Source organism: Engystomops pustulosus, chromosome 9, assembly GCF_040894005.1.
Source record: "Engystomops pustulosus chromosome 9, aEngPut4.maternal, whole genome shotgun sequence".
Lineage (NCBI taxonomy): Eukaryota > Metazoa > Chordata > Amphibia > Anura > Leptodactylidae > Engystomops > Engystomops pustulosus.
The window spans coordinates 14,544,907-14,564,312 of NC_092419.1; the positions used below are offsets into that span (position 1 = coordinate 14,544,907).

A 19,406-nucleotide genomic window follows, 5' to 3' on the forward strand; every position below is an offset into this window, starting at 1 on the left:
CCCAGTGTAACACCCGCGGTCGGTGTGGGCTCTGATCGCGGGTGTTTAACCCGTTAAATGCCGTGGTCAGCGTGACCACGGCATTTAACCTGCCTTGGGGGGGGGGGGTCTTTCCCCCACGATCGTGTCCTGCCCCCGTGCCGGTTTTTTTTTTTTTGGGGGGGGGGGGGGGCGCTGAGCGTTGCTATGGCAGCCCTGGGGTCCGATCGTCAGTGCCTGAAAGATGGCATCTGTGACATGTGCATAGACTGACGCTGCTCATACCCTGCAATACATCATTATATCAGGGTATTATCAGATGATTGCTTGTTCTTGTCCCATGGTGGAAATAGTAAAAAAAAAATAAAAATGTTATTCAATAAAAAATAAAGTAATCAATCAATAAAAATGCCAATAAGCCCCATAACATATAAAGAGACATATAATGCAAAAAAAATGTCTAAATCAGAACACAAACCCCAAAACCCCACATAAATAGTGTGAGAGATGAGCATAAGGGTCTTTGGATACACGAGGCTTTCAGCCGCCCCCGGCCACTTTACAAAGTGATTTCCGAGTCTTTGTTTTCCAGCGCTGGAATGCATTAGGTAACACAGGAAAGACAGACTGTCCGTACTGAAGTTTAGCCCAAGACAAAAACTGTTTATTTTGACCCTGAGACACTTTATAGAGAATCCTGAGGGCGCTTTTGGCTGCGCTTGGAAACACAGATAAAACTGCACCCACCGGGGCCGGCCGTGGCCCGATTGCATCAGCGTTTCTATGGAAACGCCTGCGATCGGGAACGAGCCGCCAGTGTTTTGCATTAAATTAAGGCAAAACTCCGGCGGCTCGTTCCCGATCGCAGGTGTTTCCATAGAAATGCCGATGCGATCTGGCCGCGGCACGCCCCAATGGGTGCGGCTTGGTCTGCAATTGCAAACGCAGCCCGAACTCCATGTGTGCCACCACCCGTAGGGTGATGTCACACATGGCGTTTTTTAGGCCGTTTTTGGGCCGTTTTTAGTTAGTGCCTTTTCAGATCGTAAAAAACGCATCCGTTTTTTAATAATGGATGCGTTTTTTACAATCTGAAAATGCACTAACTAAAAACGGCCTTAAAACGCCATGTGTGACATCTCCCTTAGTCTTTGTGTTTGAATAGAAACACCACCCTAACTTTAGTTTTCATAGAAAAAGTTTTATGAACTGGAATGCTAAGTATGTAACATGGCGTCCGAGACCAGCACAATCTCCCTAACAATAGTATCGCCGCATCCATAGCAAAAGTAAATAATTATTGAACCCGTATAATGAACACCGTTAAAAACCCTCCAAAAGTTATGATTTTTACCTATTCAATTCCACAAAAAATGCAATAAAAAGTGATGAAAAAAACACATGTACTCCAGAATGTGACTGGTGCAAAGTACAACATGTCCCGCAAAAAACAAGCCATCAATCAGCTCCATAGCCAAAAAATTAAACATGTTCTGCCACTTGGAAGACGGCGATGCACAAATGATAGATGTGTCCCACATTAGGGTTTTATTTGACAAATTTAGTAAAACGTAAGAAAAAATATTCATATCTGTTATCCCCATAATCGTATTTACCCATAGAATAAAGATAACAGGATTATTGGGCTATACGGTGAACACCAAAAAAAAAAAGTCAAAAATCCAGGACAGAATTGATGCTTTTCTACTCCTGCCCTCAAAAAAAAGTTCCTAAATTTTCAATAATAGGAGATACCAACCCCAAAATGGTAACACTGGAAAAAGCTTCTCATCCTGCAAAAAAAATGCCGTCACATGGCCCCAACCAGAGGTCGCACTAAGATTTTTACAGAAGGGTAATAATACTTCTCCTCCTATTTTTGAGGAGTATTTTTAGCCGAGGAGGAGTATTAAATTTTTTGTAATAAAAATATAAAACTTCTAGCTGTATATAATGTTAACAGACGCTATTTATACATGAAAATCATCTTCACCGCGCGCTCACTACACACACACACACACACACACAGAGCAGCACGCTCACCACACACACACACAGAGCAGCACGCTCACCACACACACACACACACACAGAGCAGCACGCTCACCACACACACACACAGAGCAGCACGCTCACCACACACACACACACACAGAGCAGCACGCTCGCCACACACACACACAGAGCAGCACGCTCACTACACACACATACACACAGAGCAGCACGCTCACCACACACACATACACACAGAGCAGCACGCTCACCACACACACACACAGAGCAGCACGCTCACCACACACACACACAGAGCAGCACGCTCACTACACACACACACACAGAGCAGCACGCTCACCACACACACACACACACACACACACAGAGCAGCACGCTCACCACACACACACACACAGAGCAGCACGCTCACCACACACACACACAGAGCAGCACACTCACTACACACACATACACACAGAGCAGCACGCTCACCACACACACATACACACAGAGCAGCACGCTCACCACACACACACACAGAGCAGCACGCTCACCACACACACACACACACACAGAGCAGCACGCTCACTACACACACACACACAGAGCAGCACACTCACCACACACACATACACACAGAGCAGCACGCTCACCACACACACACACACAGAGCAGCACGCTCACCACACACACACACACAGAGCAGTACGCTCACCACACACACACAGAGCAGCACGCTCACTACACACACACATAGCAGCATGCTCACTACACACACAGAGCAGCACGCTCACTACACACACAGAGCAGCACGCTCACTACACACACACACACACAGAGCAGCACGCTCACTACACACACACACACAGAGCAGCACGCTCACTACACACACACACAGAGCAGCACGCTCACTACACACACATACACAGAGCAGCACGCTCACTACACACACATAAACAGAGCAGCACGCTCACTATACACACATACACAGAGCAGCACGCTCACTACACACACATACACAGAGCAGCACGCTCACTACACACACATACACAGAGCAGCACGCTCACTACACACACATACACAGAGCAGCACGCTCAATACACACGCACACAGAGCAGCACGCTCACTACACACACATACACAGAGCAGCACGCTCACTACACACGCACACATACACAGAGCAGCACGCTCACTACACACACACTACACAGAGCAGCACGCTCACTACACACACACTAACACAGAGCAGCACGCTCACTACACACACACAAACACAGAGCAGCATGCTCACTACACACACACAAACACAGAGCAGCACGCTCACTACACACAAACACAGAGCAGCACGCTCACTGCACACACACAAACACAGAGCAGCACTCTCACTACACACACAGCAGCACGCTCACCACACACACAGCAGCACGCTCACCACACACACAGCAGCACGCTCACTACACACACACACACAGAGCAGCACGCTCACTACACACACACAGCAGCATGCTCACTACACACACACACAGAGCAGCACGCTCACTACACACACACACAGAGCAGCACGCTCACTACACACACACACACAGAGCAGCACGCTCACTACACACACACAGAGCAGCACGCTTACTACACACACACACAGAGCAGCACGCTCACTACACATACACACACACACAGAGCAGCATGCTCACTACACACACACACAGAGCAGCACGCTCACTACACACACAGAGCAGCACGCTCACTACACACGCACACATACACAGAGCAGCACGCTCACTACACACACACTAACACAGAGCAGCACGCTCACTACACACACACTAACACAGAGCAGCACGCTAACTACACACACATAAACACAGAGCAGCACGCTCACTACACACACACAAACACAGAGCAGCACGCTCACTGCACACACACAAACACAGAGCAGCACGCTCACTACACACACAGCAGCACGCTCACCACACACACAGCAGCACGCTCACCACACACACAGCAGCACGCTCACTACACACACAGCAGCACGCTCACTACACACACAGCAGCACGCTCACTACACACACACACACACAGAGCAGCACGCTCACTACACACACACACACACAGAGCAGCACGCTCACTACACACACACACAGAGCAGCACGCTCACTACACACACACAGAGCAGCACGCTCACTACACACACACAGAGCAGCACGCTTACTACACACACACACAGAGCAGCACGCTCACTACACATACACACACACAGAGCAGCATGCTCACTACACACACACACAGCAGCACGCTCACTACACACACATACACAGAGCAGCACACTCACTACACACACATACACAGAGCAGCACGCTCACTACACACACATATACAGAGCAGCACGCTCACTACACACACATACACAGAGCAGCACGCTCACTACACACACATACACAGAGCAGCACGCTCACTACACACACATACACAGAGCAGCACGCTCACTACACAAACATACACAGAGCAGCACGCTCACTACACACACATACACAGAGCAGCACGCTCACTACACACGCACTACACAGAGCAGCACGCTCACTACACACACACAAACACAGAGCAGCACGCTGACTACACACACAGAGCAGCACGCTCACCACACACACACAGACACACAGAGCAGCACGCTCTCCACACACAGACACACAGAGCAGTACGCTCACCACACACACACACACAGAGCAGCACGCTCACCACACACACACACAGAGCAGCACGCTCACTACACACACACAGAGCAGCACGCTCACTACACACACACAGAGCAGCACGCTCACTACACACACACAAAGAGCAGCACGCTCACTACACACACACACACACACAGAGCAGCACGCTCACTACACACACACACAGAGCAGCACGCTCACTACACACACATACACAGAGCAGCACGCTCACTACACACACACACACAGCAGCATGCTCACTATACACACATACACAGAGCAGCACGCTCACTACACACACATACACAGAGCAGCACGCTCACTACACACACATACACAGAGCAGCACGCTCACTACACACGCACACATACACAGAGCAGCACGCTCACTACACACACACAAACACAGAGCAGCACGCTCACTACACACACACAAACACAGAGCAGCACGCTCACTACACACACACAAACACAGAGCAGCACGCTCACTGCACACACACAAACACAGAGCAGCACGCTCACTACACACACAGCAGCACGCTCACTACACACACACAAAGAGCAGCACGCTCACTACACACACACACACACACACACACAGAGCAGCACGCTCACTACACACACACACAGAGCAGCACGCTCACTACACACACATACACAGAGCAGCACGCTCACTACACACACACACACAGCAGCATGCTCACTATACACACATACACAGAGCAGCACGCTCACTACACACACATACACAGAGCAGCACGCTCACTACACACACATACACAGAGCAGCACGCTCACTACACACGCACACATACACAGAGCAGCACGCTCACTACACACACACAAACACAGAGCAGCACGCTCACTACACACACACAAACACAGAGCAGCACGCTCACTACACACACACAAACACAGAGCAGCACGCTCACTGCACACACACAAACACAGAGCAGCACGCTCACTACACACACAGCAGCACGCTCACCACACACACAGCAGCACGCTCACTACACACACAGCAGCACGCTCACTACACACACACAGAGCAGCACGCTCACTACACACACACACACAGAGCAGACGCTCACTACACACACACAGCAGCACGCTCACTACACACACACACACAGAGCAGCACGCTCACTACACACACACACAGAGCAGCACGCTCACTACACACACACACACACAGAGCAGCACGCTCACTACACACACACAAACACAGAGCAGCACGCTCACTGCACACACACAAACACAGAGCAGCACGCTCACTACACACACAGCAGCACGCTCACCACACACACAGCAGCACGCTCACTACACACACAGCAGCACGCTCACTACACACACACAGAGCAGCACGCTCACTACACACACACACACAGAGCAGCACGCTCACTACACACACACAGCAGCACGCTCACTACACACACACACACAGAGCAGCACGCTCACTACACACACACAGCAGCACGCTCACTACACACACACACACAGAGCAGCACGCTCACTACACACACACACAGAGCAGCACGCTCACTACACACACATACACAGAGCAGCACGCTCACTACACACACACACAGAGCAGCACGCTCACTACACACACATACACAGAGCAGCACGCTCACTACACACACATACACAGAGCAGCACGCTCACTACACACACATATACAGAGCAGCACGCTCACTACACACACATACACAGAGCAGCACGCTCACTACACACACAGCAGCACGCTCACCACACACACAGCAGCACGCTCACCACACACACAGCAGCACGCTCACTACACACACAGCAGCACGCTCACTACACACACAGCAGCACGCTCACTACACACACACCACAGCACGCTCACTACACACACACAGCAGCACGCTCACTACACACACAGCAGCACGCTCACCACACACACAGCAGCACGCTCACTACACACACAGCAGCACGCTCACTACACACACACCACAGCACGCTCACTACACACACACAGCAGCACGCTCACTACACACGCACACACACAGCAGCACGCTCACTACACACACACAGAGCACACTCACTACACACACGCACACAGAGCAGCACGCTCACTACACACACAGAGCACACTCAATACACACACACGCAATGATTTCGAAAGTGGGAAATTTTTCAAAAAATTCATCATTTTGTTAAATAAACGCAAAACTTATCATCCAACATTTTGTACAACATGTGGGGAATAAATAATCTCAGAATCGCTTTGATAAGTTACAGTGTTCAAAAGTTATAACCGTATAAAGCGACGCAGGTCAGAATCCAAGAAATGTTCTGATTGCTGTGTGCCTTCATGTCCTCCTTTCCAGAGGTCGCATTAACGCCTCACCACGGGTCATAGCATGAAGAGTCGCCCTTACCCCCCAAAATAATTGCCATGCATAAAGTTACACTTGGCAATTATTAACCCTATAGCGCTGAGTGGTCCGCTCAGCAGGTCACGTGACGAAGTGATCAGTGTCAGGGGCGTGCCGGTGTGAGAGCACTGGCCCCGGGGGAGACATGCTCGCGGCGGGCTCCCTGCCTGTTCTGCAGCCCTGTGCAGCAGCCAATATGATCCCGGCAGGAACGGAGACCAGTGCCAGATGAGAGCGAGGCCCAGCCAAGTAGTACACTGCTGTCTGCACTATGTATAGTGTGCGTGCTGTGTGTAGTGAGTGTGCCTGCTGTGTGTGTAGTGAGTGTGCCTGCTGTGTGTGTAGTGAGTGTGCCTGCTGTGTGTGCCTGCTGTGTGTGTAGTGAGTGTGTGTGCTGTGTGTGTAGTGAGTGTGCGTGCTGTGTGTATTGAGTGTGCCTGCTGTGTGTGTAGTGAGTGTGCCTGCTGTGTGTGTAGTGAGTGTGCGTGCTGTGTGTGCCTGCTGTGTGTGTAGTGAGTGTGCCTGCTGTGTGTGTAGTCAGTGTGTGTGTAGTGTGTGCGTGCTGCGGGTGTGCGGTGTATGTGGGTGCGGGACAAGTTTGCTGTGTGCGGTGAGTGTGCGTGCTGTGGGTGCAGTAAGTGTGGGTGCAGTGAGTGTGCGTTCTGTGGGTGCAGTAAGTGTGTGTGCTATGGGTGTAGGGGGTGTGCCGTGTATGTTCGTGCAGTAGGTGTAGTCAGTGTGCGTGCTGTGTGCGTGCGGGGCGAGTGTTCTGTGTGCGCTGAGTATGCCTGCTGTGTGTGCAGTGAGTGTGCCTGTTGTGGGTGTGGGTGCAGTGAGTGTGCGTGCTGTGGGTGCAGTGAGTGTGCCTGTTGTGGGTGTGGGTGCATTGAGTGTGCGTGCTGTGGGTGTAGTGGGTGTGCAGTGTATGTGGGTGCAGTGAGTGTGCCTGCTGTGGGTGCAGTGAGTGTGCGTGCGGGGCGAATGTGCTGTATGCAGTGAGTGTGCGTGCAGGGCGAATGTGCTGTATGCAATGAGTGTGCGTGCGGGGCGAATGTGCTGTATGCAGTGAGTGTGCGTGCGGGGCGAATGTGCTGTATGCAGTGAGTGTGCGTGCTGTGGGTGTGTCTGCTGTGGGTGCAGTGAGTGTGCCTGTTGTGGGTGTGGGTGCAGTGAGTGTGCGTGCAGGGCGAGTGTGCTGTATGCAGCGAGTGTGCGTGCGAGGCGAATGTGCTGTATTCAGTGTGTGTGTGTGCGGGGCGAATGTGCTGTATTCAGTGAGTGTGCGTGCGGGGCGAATGTGCTGTATGCAGTGAGTGTGCATGCGGGGCGAGTGTGCTGTATGGGGTGAGTGTGCTGTATGCAGTGAGTGTGCGTGCGGGGCGAGTGTGCTGTATGCAGTGAGTGTGCGTGCGGGGTGAGTGTGCTGTATGCAGTGAGTGTGCGTGCGGGGTGAGCGCGCTGTTGACATTATATAGAGCTAGGAGTTAAATATTTGTATTACAAAAAATTTAATACTCCTCGGCTAAAAATACTCCCCAAAAACAGTAAGAGGAGTATTATTACTCTTCTGTAAAATTGTTAGTGCGACCTCTTTCTAACAAGGGCTCCCGGGAGGCCTCTCTGGATTTTGTGTACAGAGCCGCACACTACAATACCTCCGGAGCTAAAGGATTGGAAAAGTGGAACGCTGGTATAAAAGTTATCCACGTACAAGTGGTAACCTTTATCTAGAAGCGGGTGCACCAGATCCCACACAAGCTTCCTAGTAACTCCTAGGACAGGGGGGGGCGTTCTGGAGGGCTAATTCATAAACCCTAATCCTGTGGGTGCACCCTGTGGTTCTCTCACACAACGTGTACATTTGGATTCCATACCTTGCCCTCTGGCTGGGCAGGTACTGGTGGAATTTTAACCTGCCTTTGAAATGTCCCAGTGACTCGTCTACACAGATGTTTTGTAAAGGGGTGTATGCCTCGAAAAAACGTTGTGCCAAAATGGTCGAGGATTGGCCGAATTTTATATAGACGGTCAAATGATGGGACATTGTGCGTTATCGCTGTAATGCAAAGACGTAAGAATTGCCTCAAAGCGCGGTCGTATCATTACCGTGCGGTAAATTGGAGAACGGTAGGAAACATCAGTACTCCAATACTGCCTTACCTCCGCCCATGTGGAGCACAAGACCCCGAAACTTCATCATCTCTACAGCATCTACAGGGCTCCACCTAGAGAATGATTGTTGGGCCTATAGATTTGTCTGTGACACCATGAGATTTAGGACGTCCTATCAATTCCACTGAGTCCATCAGTCTCAAGAGGAATTCCTGAGCTGCCCACAAACTCATAATTTTCAGGGGGTGGGTTCCATGAAGAATCACTTGCGGGCTGGGGAACATGCTCGGCGGTGGTCCTGGGCCGACTTCTTGAGGGCCCCTCATCACCTGAGGAAGAGGAGGAGGAAAAATAAAGAAATGGGGCATCCTCCCCTTCATAAGCCTTCATTGCATATTGGGGGGGGGGGGGGGCAGCACAAATCATTATCCTGTGTTAACCCCTACATGGCCCCTGATGACATTTACTGCTGCTATTGGCTATCGTGGACGTGGGGAGGGGGGGGGGGGCGCGGCAAAACCACTCTGTACCACGAGGCAAGATGTCAGCTATAGACACTGCGAGCGCTAATAGCTAAACACATTTCTGAGGCTATCGGCTGGTATAAATTGACCAGCCAATAGCATCGATCGTGAACCTGGGGGGTGCGATGGTGCGATGGAACCCCTCTGGTCCACACGGCAAGGTGGCTGGCTGTCAGGGACAGCCGCCATCTTCCCTCGATCACCGTGTCTGCGCGTTGTTAAAGGGCACCTACCACCACGATTCTACCTATAAAGGTAGATTGGGTGGTAGGTGGATGTAAGGGACGTGAGGATAGCCCTTTTTAGAGCTAATCCTCACGTCCCCGCTAACTTTATGGAACTAATATGCAAATTTCCTTATGCGGCTACTTGGATGTGGAGTAGCCGAGCACGAGGCTACACAGCGCGCCTACTCCACGCCCCAGTAGCCACATTACTCCTCCTACCCTGTTGCGTGCCATCATGATGGCCGGCGGCTGAGCAGCCCCAGCTCCGAGGCCGGAGCTACTGCGCATGCGCAGTAGCCGGCTTGTTGGACGAGGGCCCGCAGCTACAAGGAGCTGCGCGCCGCACACACAACAGGGTAGGAGGAGTAATGTGGCTACTGGGGCGTGAAGTAGCCGCATAACGAAATTTACATATTAGTTCCATAAAGTGTACCAAAAGTTAGCGGGGACGGGAGGATTAGCTCTAAAAAGGGCTATCCTCACGTCCCTTACATCCACCTACCACCCAATCTACCTTTATAGGTAGAATCGTGGTGGTAGGTGCCCTTTAAATCACTTCCCGCCACACCATACTAGTACGGTGCAAGTCGTGAAGGGGTTATGGTTATTAGGAATAACATTTGCATTTCCAATTATGGACTTTTAGATAACCCAATACACACATTGGGGCAGGTTTATAAAAAGTGCCTCAAAGTACGGCGGCATTCACACAAATGTATCATTTCTCCAGTCCTGTATTTCCGCGCTGTATGAATCTGTATATATGTGACAATTTTCAACCGTATGTTCACGTATGTCACCGTATCCGTACATATAAAACTCGGTGGGCTGGCAAATGATGGACTATTGGCTGGCGAATACACCTCCCACTCCCATTGGTTCTGAATATTGCACCTATATACTGCAGCTGTATGCAACCTGTATTTTATACATTCCCATAGATTTCTATATGGAAGGGAAACACATGATAAAATAGGACATGCTCTATATTTCTATACGACTCGTTACAGCCATGTAAATGGGTGGCCGTATTGTCCATTGAAATGAATGGGGCCTTATGCTACCCGTGTATATACATATTTATGGTCGTTTTCATACTTTCGTGTGAATGCGGCCTAAGGGTGGTGACACACATGGCGTTTTAGGCCGTTTTTAGATTGTTAAAAACGCACACGTTTTTTACGATCTGGAAACGGCCCTGCCACTTTTACCAATGCTACACACTTTTTCCAAAGGCCAAGCCCCGGAACTTTTTTTTCTATAAATGTGAGCCAGATGTGTTTTAGACCTTTTTTGGCACAAACTATGTCAGAATTCTGTCCTAAACAGTTTGATAAATCCTCCCCATTGTCTCTACTACTAGAGTAAGGGACGTTTCTAATGGTATTACATCTATATAAGGGACACCTGTGCTTTATGGTATGACCTCCATACTGGAGTATAAAGCCTCTGCCAAGTATAAAATATGTGACTTATTATTTTTTCCTTGTTTGTGGACAGTGAAACTCCCGACCAGCTCTCAAAGACTAGAAACCCGTGCGGATCGAAGTAAGTAGTGAGATATTAAATATTGTCCCTGTAATGGCTAACACCAGATATCTGTGTGTGACTGAGACAGACTGACAGACATACAGGGGCAGATTTACTTACCCGGTCCATTCGTAATCCTGCGGCGCTTTCTGTGTGGAGGATTCGGGTCTTCCGGCGATTCACTAAGGTAGTTCCTCCGACGTCCACCAGGTGTCGCTGCTGCGCTGAAGTCCATCGGAATGCACTGAAGTTCACCAAGCCGGGCCAGGTAAAGGTAAGCGCGTGTCCAGCGACACTTTTTTTTAAAAAAATGCGGCGGTTTTTCTGAATCCGTCGGGTTTTCGTACGGCCACACCCCCGATTTCCATCGCATGCACATCTGCGCGCCACAATCCGATCGCATGCGCCAAAACCCCGGGGCATTTCAGGGAAAATCGGCGCAAAACGGAAAAATTCGGGTAAACCACCGGAAAAATGTGATTCTGGCCCTTAGTAAATGACCCCCACAGAGAGAACAGTAACCCTCCCCACTCGGTGGTGGTGTAGAGACAGAGACACAGGTGATACTTGTAGAGACACAGGTGACACTTGTAGAGACACAGGTGACACTTGTAGAGACACAGACACAGGTGACACTTGTAGAGACAGAGACACAGGTGACACTTGTAGAGACACAGACACAGGTGACACTTGTAGAGACAGAGACACAGGTGACACTTGTAGAGACACAGGTGACACTTGTATAGACACAGGTGACACTTGTAGAGACAGAGACACAGGTGACACTTGTAGAGACACAGGTGACACTTGTATAGACACAGACACAGGTGACACTTGTAGAGACACAGACACAGGTGACACTTGTAGAGACACAGACACAGGTGACACTTGTAGAGACACAGGTGACACTTGTAGAGACACAGACACAGGTGACACTTGTAGAGACACAGGTGACACTTGTAGAGACACAGGTGACACTTGTAGAGACACAGACACAGGTGACACTTGTAGAGACACAGGTGACACTTGTAGAGACACAGACACAGGTGACACTTGTTGCTTAGTGCTCCATCTCGTTCCTTCACCCCCCCCCCCAGAGCTTTCAAATAAACTTTATTATTTATAGGGAAATCCTGGGACGGCCCCTCACAATCTACATCCACATGTGACTGATGACATAAGAGAACACATGGCGCCATATACGTCCTTTACATAAAGCTGATGGTAAAGCTACAATGTGTAAATATAAAGATAGTCTTCAGTGAGGGGGATGAGTCCTGCAGAGTCCAGCTACAGCCGTCATTCACAAAGTTGTACAATGTCTATTCTTGTCAGAGGTCAATGACCTAAGCCAGCACATGGCGATCATTGTGTTCATAGAAACTAATGACATTTATTCATGTATTTGCATTCACAATCTGCAGTCTGTGTCTATGTGTATACTCTTCTATCAGGCCAGTTCTGTCTGATCCAGGTCCTACATCTGCTAGAACTGGAGACGTTCCATATAAGAACATCTTTTATACCCAACATCGGGCACCATATTTCTGCTGGTTTTATTGTCACTTGATTTATGTGATGATTATTTGTGTCTTTATTACCAGTTGTTACTTATAAAGCCCTGAGCCTTTGTTGTGGCTTCCTGATCGCTGTGCTCGCTGGTGCCTTATTCTATTGGTGAGTTTCCATCTCGATTACGTTACATTTGATAAAATACATTATTACACCAGAATTACACATTACAATTTCTGTTCTGGCTAGTAAATGTTTTTCATGGGACATTGATCTACAAAATTATTCAGAATGAAATATTTCCCTGTTGTGAAGGGCTCTTTCACATGGTTTTGTTATGTGACTGAGGAAGAGGAAAAGAAAAAGGAGGAAATTGCTGACAAGTCAGGTAACAAATATTAATCCATAATTAATAAGCCATATTAATCATCTTTGTGTTTAATGATACATTTCTGATAACTGCTAAACAATGCCTCGTCTGCTACTTTTCCCCATTTTAAGCCTCCACATGTATGCCCTGGCTCGCCATATTTACTATAGACTGCATCTGAAATGTCCGCCAGGTCTAACCTGGGGGAAATTTAATTCGGGTAAGGGTTAATCAGGTGTTGCGAAACTCAAATCCCCTGCCATGCAAAAGGCAAAAACTTAAGTTGAATTATAACAGGTATATTTTAGAATTGTAAAAAACATTGTTGTCCCAGTGAGTTTGATTTTCAAAAATGTATTCTGTCATGGGAACAAGGATTATCAGAAAAGCTCCATTACAGCTGATCATTGTAGTCTGGGACTAAAGTTACGCCTCCAGAGACTTCACCAGACGTCACAGTGGTCAGAGAGGTCCCTCTGTAACTAGGGGTCTTCTGTAAGTCAGGTGTCCTTAAGTCAGTGACCGCCTGTAATTTGTTTACATTTAGGCTCCTGTAGAGGAGTAGATAAAATCTTGCAATGTTACAATGAATTTCCCAAGTCATTTCTGCTACATCTTTATACAGAAACCGAATGAGTCCCAATACAAGAACTGCAGCCACATCCTCCTATAAGGTGTTATACCGATGCTTCCCACTGAGCGCTGCATATATTCAACAAGCCTCCACTGAATGACACTAAAAGCTAAATTTTTAAGATGTTTCTAATAAAAAAAATACATTAAATACTGTAACCGGAGTCTAAATGCTTTATCATGGTTTCTACTTTATATCATAGCTGCTGAAAAAGAAACATTTGACCAGACAAAGATGTACACTAAGGAATATATAGACATGTTAAAAGTTGAGAATTATCCTTATTACAAAAACGTGTCTTTTCTAATAACACTACGACTAAGTTCACACCAGTGTTGTGCAGGTTCTGTTACACATTCCGTATTTAAAGGAAACCTACCACTGCCCGCATGATGAAATTATGCGAGCAGACCACCCGGTCGGCTACTTAATGCTGATGCCGGCACATAGTTTTGTTAGGCACGGCAATCGTTAGTTTAGCAAAAAAAAACTATTTTCTTACATATTTAAATGAGCCCTCCGGTGCTACCCTGCGCCATCTTCGGGCTTGCGGTGGCTTCCGATGTTTAATTATTCCTCCTTCAGGTGCCGAGAGCCGTGACGTCACCAAGCTCTCGGCACCTATCGCGCATGCGCAGACACTAAGTCTCGCACAGCCGGCCGGCGATAGGTGCCGAGAGCTTGGTGACGTCACGGCTCTCGGCACCTGAAGGAGGAATAATTAAACATCGGAAGCCACCGCAAGCCCAAAGATGGCGCAGGGTAGCACCGGAGGGCTCATTTAAATATGTAAGAAAATAGTTTTTTTTGCTAAACTAACGATTGCCGTGCCTAACAAAACTATGTGCCGGCATCAGCATGAAGTAGCCTACCGGGTGGTCTGCTCGCATGATTTCATCATGCGGGCAGTGGTAGGTTTCCTTTAACTTGAAGAAAAGTAGTCAGGTAGTTCTGGTCTTTCCACGTTGCTGAAGTTCCTTCTGCTTCCATGCTAATCGCGGGTGCAGGACTGGGTGTCCGGTTATCAGGGGCAGCCAGTGACCCTAGGGAGAAGGATGAAGCGGCTTGTTCTATAGCGTTGTAGTAGCGGTATGTAGTAAATATAGGAGCCAGCACTGCCACCTGCTCTATACACCCAGCTGTCACATGAGTGACGGGTCTGAAAGGGTTAAGGGACAAAATCCTGGGGTAGTCCCAGGGGCTGGGCTTTGATTTGGATGCATTTCAAAAAACAATGGGGCTCACTTACTAAGGGTCCGTCGGATGCGTTTTCCATTTTGCGCCAAATTGCCCGGGTTTTTGGCACACGCGAGCGGATTTTGGCGCATCAGCGCCGTCTTGCGCGGGTGTAACCGTGACAGTACCCCCCCCCCCTTCCTTAGGGCCCCTCTTCTCTTCTTCTTCAGCCCGCTGTTCTTCTTTTTTCGCCTCCTCCAATTCTTTTTGGTGATGAGACACCTTAGGAGGAGAGAAGGCACCGGGAAGACTTGAGAAGCCGCAGGCTGGGTTGGCTCTAGGCACACCGGAGCGGCCTCAGGGGAGACCGGTGGAGACTCTGGAGTGGCTTCAGGGGAGGCCGGAGCAGCCGTGGGAAGCTGCGGAGTCTGGGGCGCCACTGGAGCAACACTGGCAAACTGCGGAGTCTGGAGCGCCCCTGGAACAGCCATAGGAAGCTGCGGAGTCTGGGGCGCCCCTGGAACAGCACTGGCAAGCTGCAGAGTCTGGAGCACCCCTGGAACAGCCGTAGGAAGCTGCGGAGCCTGGGGTGCCACTGGGGCAGCCGTAGCAAGCTGCGGAGTCTGGGGCGCCACTGGGGCAGCCGTGGCAAGCTGCGGAGTCTGGGGCGCCACTGGGGCAGCCGTGGCAAGCTGCGGAGTCTGGGACGCCACTGGGGCAGCCGTGGCAAGCTGCGGAGTCTGGGGCGCCACTGGGGGAGCCGTGGCAAGCTGCGGAGTCTGGGGCGCCACTGGGGGAGCCGTGGCAAGCTGCGGAGTCTGTGGAGCAGCTGCGGGGAGCTGCGAAGGCTTGGGTACCGCTGGAGCAGCTCTGGGAAGCTGCAGAGACACTGGAGCAGCTGCGGGAAGCTGCGAAGGCTTGGGTACCACTGTAGCAGCTCTGGGAAGCTGCGGAGACTCTGGAGCAGCTGCGGAGACACTGGAGCAGCTGCGCGAAGCTGCGGAGACACTGGAGCAGCTGCGGGAAGCTACGGAGACACTGGAGCAGCTGCGGGAAGCTGCGGAGACACTGGAGCAGCTGTGGGAAGCTGCGGAGACACTGGAGCAGCTCTCGGAAGCTGCGAAGGCTTGGGTACCGCTGGAGCAGCTCTAGGACGCTGCAGAGGCTTGGGCGTCGCTGGAGCAGCTCTGGGAAGCTGCAGAGGCCTGGGCGCCGCTGGAGAAGCTCTGGGAAGCTGCAGGGGCTTGCACGCCGCTGGAGCAGCTCTGGGAAGCTGTGAAGGCTTGGGCTCGCTGGAGCAGCTGCGGGAAGCTGTGAAGGCTTGGGCGCCACTGGAGCAGCTGCGGAAAGCATCGGAGGCTAGGGCACCGCTGGAGCAGCTGCGGGAAGCTGCGGAGGCTTGGGCGCCGCTGGAGCAGCACTGGGAAGCTGCGGAGGCTTTGGCGCCGCTGGAGCAGCTCTGGGAAACTGCGGAGTGACTGGAGCAGCTCTGGGAGGCAAGTGGAGACACTGGGGACACCGGGACCAAGTTGGACAGGCGAGGTAGCCGAACTTGAGGTGGTTCAAACCTGGACCGGATTTTTGCCAAAAACTTAGTATGGGAGACCATGTCCGTGTCACCACTATCCAATAGAGGGGTAGCCCATGCCAGGGCCTCTCCAGAGAGGAGACAGTAGATGAACGCCACCTTAAAGCGCTCGGTGGGGTACTGGGAGGATAACAGTTCAAGGTGCTGCGAGCACTGGGAAATAAATCTCCGGCACAATTTGGGGTCGCCATCAAATTTGTCCGGGAAAAAATTTTCGGGTCCAGCAACGGGAGGAGTCGTGGGAGCCTGCTGCTGGGAGGCAATCATCCGAAGAGTGGCAGCGAGTTTGTCCAAGAGTTCCTTTTGGGCAGCAATCTCTTGGGACTGCCGGGCGATGGTGCTAGGGAAGTTACCCAGTAACAGGTATGGATCCTCGACCTCCCTGGACCACCGCTGGAGATCACAACCTTAGTCGCACCTGGGAGCGGAGTCTAAGTGATCTCCTGTTCTTCGCCAGAGCCCGCCGCAAAGCGGGATGGTCTTGCTGCGACGGGAGTCACCTGGTCGCTCCGTGGGTGCAACTAGGCCCGCGGTGGCAGCCAAAGTAGGGACATGGGGACCAATGATGGCAGGCAGAACCTCGGAGAGCAGGCAAGACCTCGGATGGCAGGCAGGACCTCGGATGGCTGGCAGGACCTCGGATGGCTGGCAGGACCTCAGATGGCTGCTGGAATACCGGAGTGCTACAGGACACCAGGACCACCACAGGACACCAGGACCGCCACAGGACACCAGGACTGCCACAAGACACCAGGACTGCCACAGGATATCAGGACCGCCACAGGACAGCCACAGGACAAGAGGACCGGCTTAGGACAACAGGACCGCCACAGGATAACAGGACCACTATAGGATACCACGGAACAAGGGAATCACAGAATCCGCAGAGGCGTCTGGAAACGCTCGGGAATACAGAGGGCTTACTCTTCAGTAACAGGACATGAAGATCCGGCAGGGGATGCTGGGAGTCGCAAGGCTATATAGCCGAGCCAGGAATGCCAGATCCAATAAGGAGGACGCTGGTCCTTTAAGGCTGGGAGAAGTCCGCGCGCGCCCCCTCTAGTGGCAGGAGCACGTGACTGCATGGAAGAAGCATGCGGCCTACACGCTTGGAGTAAGAGTGCAGGCCGGAGCCAGGAGAGGTAAGTGAGAGCTGGGGGAGCGGGGGCCGCGGCAGCAGGCACAGGTACACCCTCAATCCTTACCGAGGATCGCGGGTGTAACCGTGACAGTGCCCCTATATGTGACTTGTCTGAGCTGCACGCTGCCTCCATATTTGGGCTCCTGTAGAGCTTGTCCCTCCCCCACTGATATCAGCTCACCAGGCTGTGACCTCTGAGAAGGAGCAGGAGGTGGAGCTGTACAGGAGCACAAAGTTGGGGGGGCTAAGATCTGAGGAGGGAGTAACACAGACAAGGCACATGTTTTTTGAAATGCATCCAAACCACAGCCCAGCCCCTGGGACTACCCGTGGATTTACAATTATATTGTAATGGAAATGCTTATAAAGGCAGAGAGGCAGATTTGCACTGCGGGTGTCATGGGCTTCTGCAACCTGTCTTTAGTGAAAATGAGGTCCCTGGTGATAGGTTCCCTTTAATTGCAGGTTTAAAGGTAATTAGGCATCTGGCTCTCACTGCAAGACTTCTGTAACCTATGAATACTGTGTATTGAACTTATAATGGTCCTGCCTATCATAGCCAGGACAATATCTACATAATAGTGAGCCCATTCTGTAGATGCAGCATGAGAACCAATTTACAAATACAGGACCAGAATCAAACTCAGTATAGAGTTAGGACAAAATCAGAGGGGAATTGAGTGGTCAGTGCTTCCCTTATGGACTTCACATGTTGTGCAATTTCAATGTAAGACCAGACTAGGGAGAAGTATGTGGATCCTACTGAACATAGAGTGATGATAAGAACTGATCAGATGTAGTCATCATTCTACTAAACCTTTAAAGGGAACCTGGGAATCAGCACCTGGCCTAATAAACCACTGCCAGTATATTGTCAAGCAGCGTAACACCTTCTAGCTTTTGTTTCTGTCATGTCCCAGTGTATTATCCAGAGAATCAACTCTGAAGTGAGAAGTAAATTGATTGTATAAAGTCAAGAAGGCGGAGAGTTTAACACTGAAGTCAAGATAGGGAGCTCTGAACGCCTCCTCCTCTGTGATTGATATAACACATCGGACTTCAGTACATCTAGTTAGTGATATCTTTGGATGCAGGACCATTAATTGCTGTAACGGGGGCTTTCTGAGAAAAAGAGAGCTTGACTTCAGTATTAAAATCTCTGCTTCCTTGATTTTATAAAACCGATTTACATCTCACTTAAAAGTCGATTTTCTGGATGATGCCACCGTACTGGGCCATGAAAAAAACACGATCTGGAAGGTGTTCAGCTACTTGACAATATATTGGTAGTGGTTTATTAGGTAAATTTCTGATGACAGGTTCCCCTTAATCTTAGTAACTCACATGTGATGTCTCCTTGAGGTTTGTACTTTCTTTGCTTCTATATCAGGTTTAGATTAGTTTCAAATCTGTTGCCCTTGATTAAAAAAATAACTTGCACGTGTCCCTTAATTTAGAAGACATCCCCTCTGTAGCTCCACCAAAAAAGGCCACACCCCCCCTAATTGTTCCA

General features: G+C 50.3%; 1 long non-coding RNA gene across 5 annotated transcripts in view; it reads left to right on the plus strand.

The window, feature by feature from the left end:
* The window catches only part of LOC140077127 (uncharacterized), a 148,225-nt gene that overhangs the window by 10,755 nt on the left and 118,064 nt on the right, over nucleotides 1-19,406 (plus strand). For 2 of the 5 annotated variants that reach the window (XR_011849710.1, XR_011849712.1), the window contains exons 2-4: nucleotides 11,443-11,490; nucleotides 13,077-13,149; nucleotides 13,300-13,372. This is a non-coding gene — a long non-coding RNA (uncharacterized lncRNA). Of the gene's footprint in view, nucleotides 1-7,207; nucleotides 7,329-11,442; nucleotides 11,491-13,076; nucleotides 13,150-13,299; nucleotides 13,373-19,406 lie in introns of those variants that run through there. The other 3 variants (XR_011849711.1, XR_011849713.1, XR_011849709.1) reach the window with 2 other exon arrangements.